This window comes from Etheostoma cragini, chromosome 5 (assembly GCF_013103735.1).
Source record: "Etheostoma cragini isolate CJK2018 chromosome 5, CSU_Ecrag_1.0, whole genome shotgun sequence".
NCBI classification, from domain to species: domain Eukaryota; kingdom Metazoa; phylum Chordata; class Actinopteri; order Perciformes; family Percidae; genus Etheostoma; species Etheostoma cragini.
Window position 1 is genome coordinate 4,100,999 of NC_048411.1, and position 7,167 is coordinate 4,108,165.

Here is a 7,167-nt window from a genome sequence, read left to right on the forward strand (position 1 = left end):
CCCCCCCCCTCTCTTTTTGCCCTCACTCTCCCTTTCTCTCCAACCCTCCCTGTTGAAATGGATACCTGATGTGTTTAGAGGTGACATGTGCACTTTGGGCTTTTCAGATCCAGATAGCTTGGACCTTAGTGTCCAATGATGTGTGGCATGTTACACAATCAATCCATAGATTTTGTCAAACACGACTGAATCAGCATTACCTCATGCTTGTAATTTTGCTGAATCACATGACAGTGCTGTGTTACACCACAGTTCATCCATGCCAAAGCAGGATGGGAACATGTTCTGTCACACTTAATAAGGTATCATTACTTCTTATAATTATTCTTATTATGCGCCCTGCAGCTCAGCTGCTCTCGGTCTATCCTCCATGTGCTTTCAGTTTCTATTTTGCCAGTTCTTGTGTTTTTGTGTGCACATTTGGCGTAAGGTTTATCAAGAAATGCATCATAATCCACAGGAGTTTATTTCGCAGCAAAGACGATGTTGTGCACATCCATGTTGTTGCTGGTGCAGGACAAATTATTAATGTTCAAAGAAAGTGAAAATGAAGTCCACGGTAAAGTTGTTGTGCAGACTTCACTCACTTTCTTTAGTTTATTTAGCAAAAAACATGTCTTGTTATTGAAGCGTATGTCTAATTTCTTTCAAAAGCGTGTTTGATTATCACAACCGCTTTGTTTTATCTCAGAACGCAGCATTACTAGCCTTTGAGCCATATAACTGGCACAGAAAAGAAACAAGTTGAAAGAATACTATATTTATAATGTTAGATTCCTGACATCCTCAGCATCCAACCACTGTTGTCGGTAATATCTGTGATGCTATTTATTTTTTAGGGAGGAAAAAATGAAAGTTCACCTTCAGCGTCAATGATCCAGACTAAACTGTTTTGGCAATTTGGAGTACTCTTGTAGGGGGGATGTGACTCCATGTTGCTGGGCTTAACAGTCTCCACTGTGTATTTCCAGCATTGCACAGCAGTAATCATTGATGCACATAATCTTCTGTATGATCGGCAATTAACTCATTTTAAGGTGTCATAGTGTCAGGGACGTCTTAATTAGTAGGCTAATCTGATTTTTATGATTTTTTAAAGCCACCTATTTTCATGTTTCAAGTAATTGGATATGAGCTAATTCAGCCAAATTAGGATATAAAAAATATGATATATGGATATACACACAACACACTATCAGATTATTATATGACAGATAAAACTTCTGCTGTATGACAGATATCTGTGTGTTTCTACCATGTGATCTGCTGCCGGAAATCATATAAAAAAGTTTCTTTATGATATCATATGAACCCTCACATGAGAATGCATTGCTGCTGTAACCTTTGGCTGAGATCTACCTGGCCATTCTTGATGTGAAAACCGTTTAAAAGCTAAGGTACAATAATCATGGACAATCACTCGTGCCGTAAAATACCTTTGCCAGGATGATAAATGTTTACTCAGTTAATTTTGAATATTATTGTTTGTGTAACCAAGGGAGACAATTAAAACAGATGCATGTTCACAAAGGTACAGTATAGGAGTGTATAGCCCAAAGAAAATTGCCTCAGTCCATCATGTGGAATGAGGTGGTGGCGAAGGTGGTGGACAGGTGAAGTGCCAGCGAATATATATAGTACATATAGTACAGTATCTATGTAACATACCGGTAACTTTATCTACAGGCCATTCAATATTAAGTAAACTGGGGACATTTTATGTAAAGAACATAAAAAGATTAAATGCTAACCAAAATGCTTTGCAGAGAAGTTAAAATGTGTAAAATATAAATGCATAAGTAGCCTACTTGTAAAAAAAGTATACTGTGTGGTACACTGTTAGTTAACAATGGAAAATGTTCCATCTTTGGATTTTTTTTTTTTATGGATTGAAACACTGGGAATAAAAAGAAAAAGATTTCTAACGTGGTGAAGAACTACACTTTCTAACAAGGTGGAGAACTACACTTGTCTATTCATGCAGTGCTTTAAAAACAAATAAGGAATCTCAAAATAAATTCTTATTTTAATTGGAAACCAATAAAGGGAAACAAGCAAAGGGGAAGGGAGGGTCTCTCTACTTGTGGGTGCCTTGCTGCAGGCGAGACAAGGCCGACTTACTGACTCCCACACAATGACTTACGGTAATCAATAGGTGAAGAGATAAAGGCATGTCTCCAGTTCCCTAAATGAGGCCAACTATTTTACTTTCTCAGTAGTTCTTAAGTACATACACCTGCTACCTAGGACACTGTTGGAATTTGAAGGGTCAGCAGGTTTTAATAAGCTGCATATTTTCAGTGTAACCAAGATAAGAAATGTTACAATTTCAACTGAAAGCATATTTTGTTAAATATAAAATGGGCTCTAAAATGGAACCTTGTGGTGCACCACAGGGAGACAGAGGTGTCGAGGACAACAAAAGGTTATCAATCCTATCCTAATCAATGTTGTAGGTAAGAGGCAAACCACATTTGACAAAATTGATTGTTCTTTTCTCTTTAAATTGTCTCAGAGAGCTCCAACTGAATTCAAAATGCATGGTTTAAGAGTCCAATTAATCATTTGTCACCCTGAGGACAGCTGACTCAGTGCTGTTGGAACCTCATTAAAATGAGTCCAGAAAAAACAAGACAGAAAAGACAGGTTTTAGTTATTGTTTTTAAAGCAGTGGGTTGTTTATGTTAAGTTATTACAGAGTTATAGAGTTGGTTGTGATGCGTTTTGTGACAGCACAGCAGCTAGTGTGGTTGTGTCATTTATTATATAAAAATTGTACATATTTTCACATGCATAATTTTGCAAGTCTTCTGTTGGTCAGAAGCACCTTGTTGATTTAAGACATATCTCAGCTCTCTATTTTTGATCCCATATGTTACATTTTGTCTCAATTGAATCTACAAGTCAGCTGACCTGAACCAGTTCTACCTATGGCTAATTTTGGAAAGGGTGATGGGATGAGCACTAGAGGAAAGAAAGGGCTAGTCGTAGCAGATTAAAGATGGAGGTCATTACAAGGAGAGGACGGAAAGAGGCAGGGAGTAGTTTTCATATTCCTTTCCCCAAGCTGATCAGTAGGGGGACATGGTGGGCTGGTTTTCTGTGGCTATTGTTAGATCTGCTGGGTGAGCGCTGCAGACTCCCTGGCTGCACGTTAGTCTGACATGAGATACGCTGAATCTGTGGTTCTCTCACCTTGAAACAAGCTTTACGGGAGGGAAGGGGATGGCTGTCAGAGTTTCCTTACCATATTAATGAATTAAAATTAGATTTTGAGTATGGGTGTAGACGTATAGGGGTTTACGTACTGTCTGGTAGGAGCATGTATTGTGTGTCCTACAGGTGTCAACACTAATTAAACCTAGATTCCTGGCAGTCTACGTCTACTGGTAATTTTTAACAGGCTAAACTTTTTACATTTAAATCAAATAATCCACACCTTTCTGTTTTTTAAAGCTCTATTCATGAATATTTGGCAACTAAGAGACAGCACAACTCCAAAACAGGCCTACAGACAAACTGCCCCGACATATTATTCCCCTTAATAATGTGTTATTTAAATCCATATCGCTTTCACAAAGACATAGAGATTTGTTTCAATGGTAATGTAAACTATAAGAAATAAATATAACAAATAGCCTAGCTCCTTTTAACAGGCGGTTGAAGATTAAACAAGTTTTAAATGGGAAAAATTAGATTTTAGTTTTATGATGAAAAAAATATTAATTATTGTAAGATGTAAGATAATAGGCACATGCGTTGTGACCAAAATTATTTACAAATTACTTTAAAGTATCAGAAAAAAATAATTAAAAATCCGACAGTGGGTTGCATCTACCTGAAATTAATTAATTTGCTATCAGAGAAATTGCATTTTGTTTCACTTCATTTAAAACTAACAAACTGCTGGATGGGATAAATGACTTTACCTCACAGATACTAAAATGCCCACGCAGAGCCAAAGTATCAGGTTTACATGAGGGGGCTCAAGGGAGCCATACTTAACCTCTCCAATAACTGGTTATTGCAGCTTATGGCTCCCCCAGAGGTAATAAATGAATAGCATAGCTTAGGCCAGGGGGAAAGGATGAAGGCAATTGTGTTAAGTTAAGGTGGCCTCGCTGGTAGTAAAACAAATCCATTGCAGAAGAGGCATCTTCAGTCTGCCGGCTCCCTCAGGGCAGAGGAAAAGGCCAGCCCAGGACTTTTTCTGAAGTTAATCTGTCCATTAGTCCCTTTACTTGACCATTCTCCTGCCACTTAAGCCCCTGAACAAGGAGGATAAATGGTATTAGATGCCAGGATAAACACTGGTAGTACAAGATGCTCAAAGGGCAGGGAATCTAACAGCTTAAAAGCCATTATAAAACAGAGGATGTCAAATTTAAAACAGAGGAGAAGAAAATAGTTTGGTAGAGAGAAAAAGAATATTTGTCATGGGAAAAGGAAGCAAGGGTGTGAAGAAGTGGGAATAGTATCGCTATTTTACGTAATGGATTTGCCCCTGTAAGTCACAACCAGCCTTACATCTCTGTTTACCTATAAAGTGTCAGGAATTTTTGAGAAATTTGGATCAGTGTTTCCCAAATGCCCAAGATAATGTCTTGTTTTCTCCATAACTCCGATATTCAGTTTACTGTCACAGAAGAGAGAAGAAATTACAAAATATTCATATTTAAGAAGCTGGAAGCCATGACTTTTTCACTTTTGTTTTAAAAACTGACTCAAACCAACTAATTGATTATTAAAATTGATTTTTAAATTAATTTAAAAGTTGACACCATTCGATTCATTGATTAATCTGTGTAGCTCTATTCCACACGGCTGATATTGCCTCACCACTGGCAGTTAATTGAGTTTTCCAGCAGGAGGACATTTATCTTGATTCTAAAAGTCAAATAGTTCAGCCTCGTAGAAATGTATGTGCTTCGTGCGCGCTGCCACTCGAACAAGATGGAAGAGAGAAGCAAGGTAGGAATGTAAAAGAGAGAGGATGGGGGAGTCTGGAGCTTATGCCCATCTTGCACTTGTATGTTTTTAGTATCTGCAGCTCATCTTCACCCTGTTACTTTCCAATTTCCTTGTCATTTTCTCTCCTCTTCCTCCTAAAATAGAGTCCATGGTGAGCAGTAATGATCTGTCATGGGCACAAATCACCTGTGGCATCTCTGAATGGGCTGGTCTCATTCAGTCCGAATGACTCAGTTACCACAGGTCAATTCTGAACGGGAACAGTCATCACCCACCTCCATTTAACCTCGTCATCATCATCAAGTGAATTGCTGTGTTATCATGATCTCAGCTTGTTAAAGCCTTTATCTGCTTTTCTTTTGCACTCTGTCTCCCTTTCCACTTTCCTCACATCTTTTTTACCCCAATGATGTGTTTATGCCGCTGATTTGAGGTTTGAGGGAAGAAGAGTTTCTGCAGTTCAAAGCTGTCATCCACTGTTATTTAAGTATTTGGGTATATATGCCGTACATTGTTAAGATTGTTTTTTGAACAGCATAAGAGTAGACAGTGTGGATGTTGTTTACAGTAAGCGGCTCATTCCAAATGATTGGCTATGGCCCTTTAAATCAATGGAATCAGATACAACCAAAGCATAAATTACGATGCAGGTGTCTTTTTGTGATAGAGAGGGAAAGGTTTGTTCACTGTGGTTGAGGCCACGAGGGAAGCGGTAATTTGGATTTCTTTTAGTAACCTCTGTGGTATTGATTATAGTCTTAGTTCATTCTACATATTAAGAGAGGATAGAAAAACGTGCGAACATTCGATACTGTCTAAAAAATGTGGTGTTTTAGTTCCAGTAGACAAGAATATAAAGGGAAATGACTCAAGTCTGAAGCTCAGTGTTGAGATTATTGGTTAATAGTTGTATAAGGAAGAGAATCTGTTTACTGCACAGTTCATTTCAAAAATGTTTCCTTACATTTCCAAATGCACTTGTTGCCCTTGAGCTGTGGCACAGCATTGACGTTGAGCAAATTATTTCATAACAGAAACTATTTTAAATGGATTCAAAGGTTAGGTACCTCCCTGAACGGCTTTTTCTGCAGATTCTTATAGATGTTCTGCCCAACACGTTTGGTCCTTCAGTTTGTGTTTTTCTTCTCTGCAGTAAGGCATGACTCAGGGGATTCTGTATACAAGGAAATGCTAGTTAGTAATGCAAGAACACGATTCCATGTTCAGGTTTAATCAAAACATGCTAAGATATAGTCCTATGGGATTATTGAATTTAATTTATATTGGCTACACTTCTTTCTCTAATGACAATAAATATCACAGGAACCACATCCTAATTAATTGTGCAGGAAGGTCCTTAGCTATTTAAAGCGCCCATATTCTGTTAATTTTCAGGTACATAATTGTATTTTGAGGTTGTACCAGAATTGGTTTACATGGTTTCATTTTCAAAAAACATCATATTGTTGTTGTACCGGGCATTGCTGCAGAGCCTGTCTTCACCCTGTGTGTTTAGGTCACTCAAAATACCACGCATAGTTTTTTTCCAAGTATGCATGCATGTGAAAGCACCAGAGACACACATCAAATAACACCCCAAATCCCAGAAAATGTGATTTCTTTTCATAACTTTAATGTCGGACTTTAATGGAATTCTTGTTAAAGAATTTTCTAGTTTCCGCTTCTAAAATGTGAGGAACATTCTTTGTTGATTTATGTGATATGAAATTGAATATCTTTGAATTTTGGACTGTTGGTTGAATTAAAAAAGAAAATTGAAAGCATTACCTTGGGCTTTAAAGTGCTCATATTATGCAAATGTTCAGGTTCACAATGATATTCAGAGGTTATATCAGAATAGGTTTACATGGTTTAGTAAAAAACATGTTTTTGTTGTACTGCACATTGCTGCAGCTCCTCGTTTCACCTTGTGTGTTGAGCTCTGTATGAGGGCGTGCCCTTACAGTACCTTGGTTAAGGACTACTAGCCAGTCAGAAGCAGAGTATGAGAGTGTGTCCTGACAGTACCTAGGTAAAGACTACTAGCCAGTCAGAAGCTGAGTATGAGAGTGTGTCCTGACAGTAGCTAAGTAAGGACTACTAGCCAGTCAGAAGCAAAGTATGAGGGCGTGCCCTTACAGTACCTTGGTTAAGGACTACTAGCCAGTCAGAAGCAGAGTATGAGGGTGTGTCTTG

The 7,167-nt window shown here is 38.0% G+C and overlaps 1 protein-coding gene across 1 annotated transcript in view; it reads left to right on the forward strand.

Annotated features, from left to right (window-relative positions):
- Positions 1-7,167, forward strand: part of plcxd3 (phosphatidylinositol-specific phospholipase C, X domain containing 3) — a 16,836-nt gene that overhangs the window by 663 nt on the left and 9,006 nt on the right. The gene's annotated exons all lie outside the window — the stretch shown is intronic.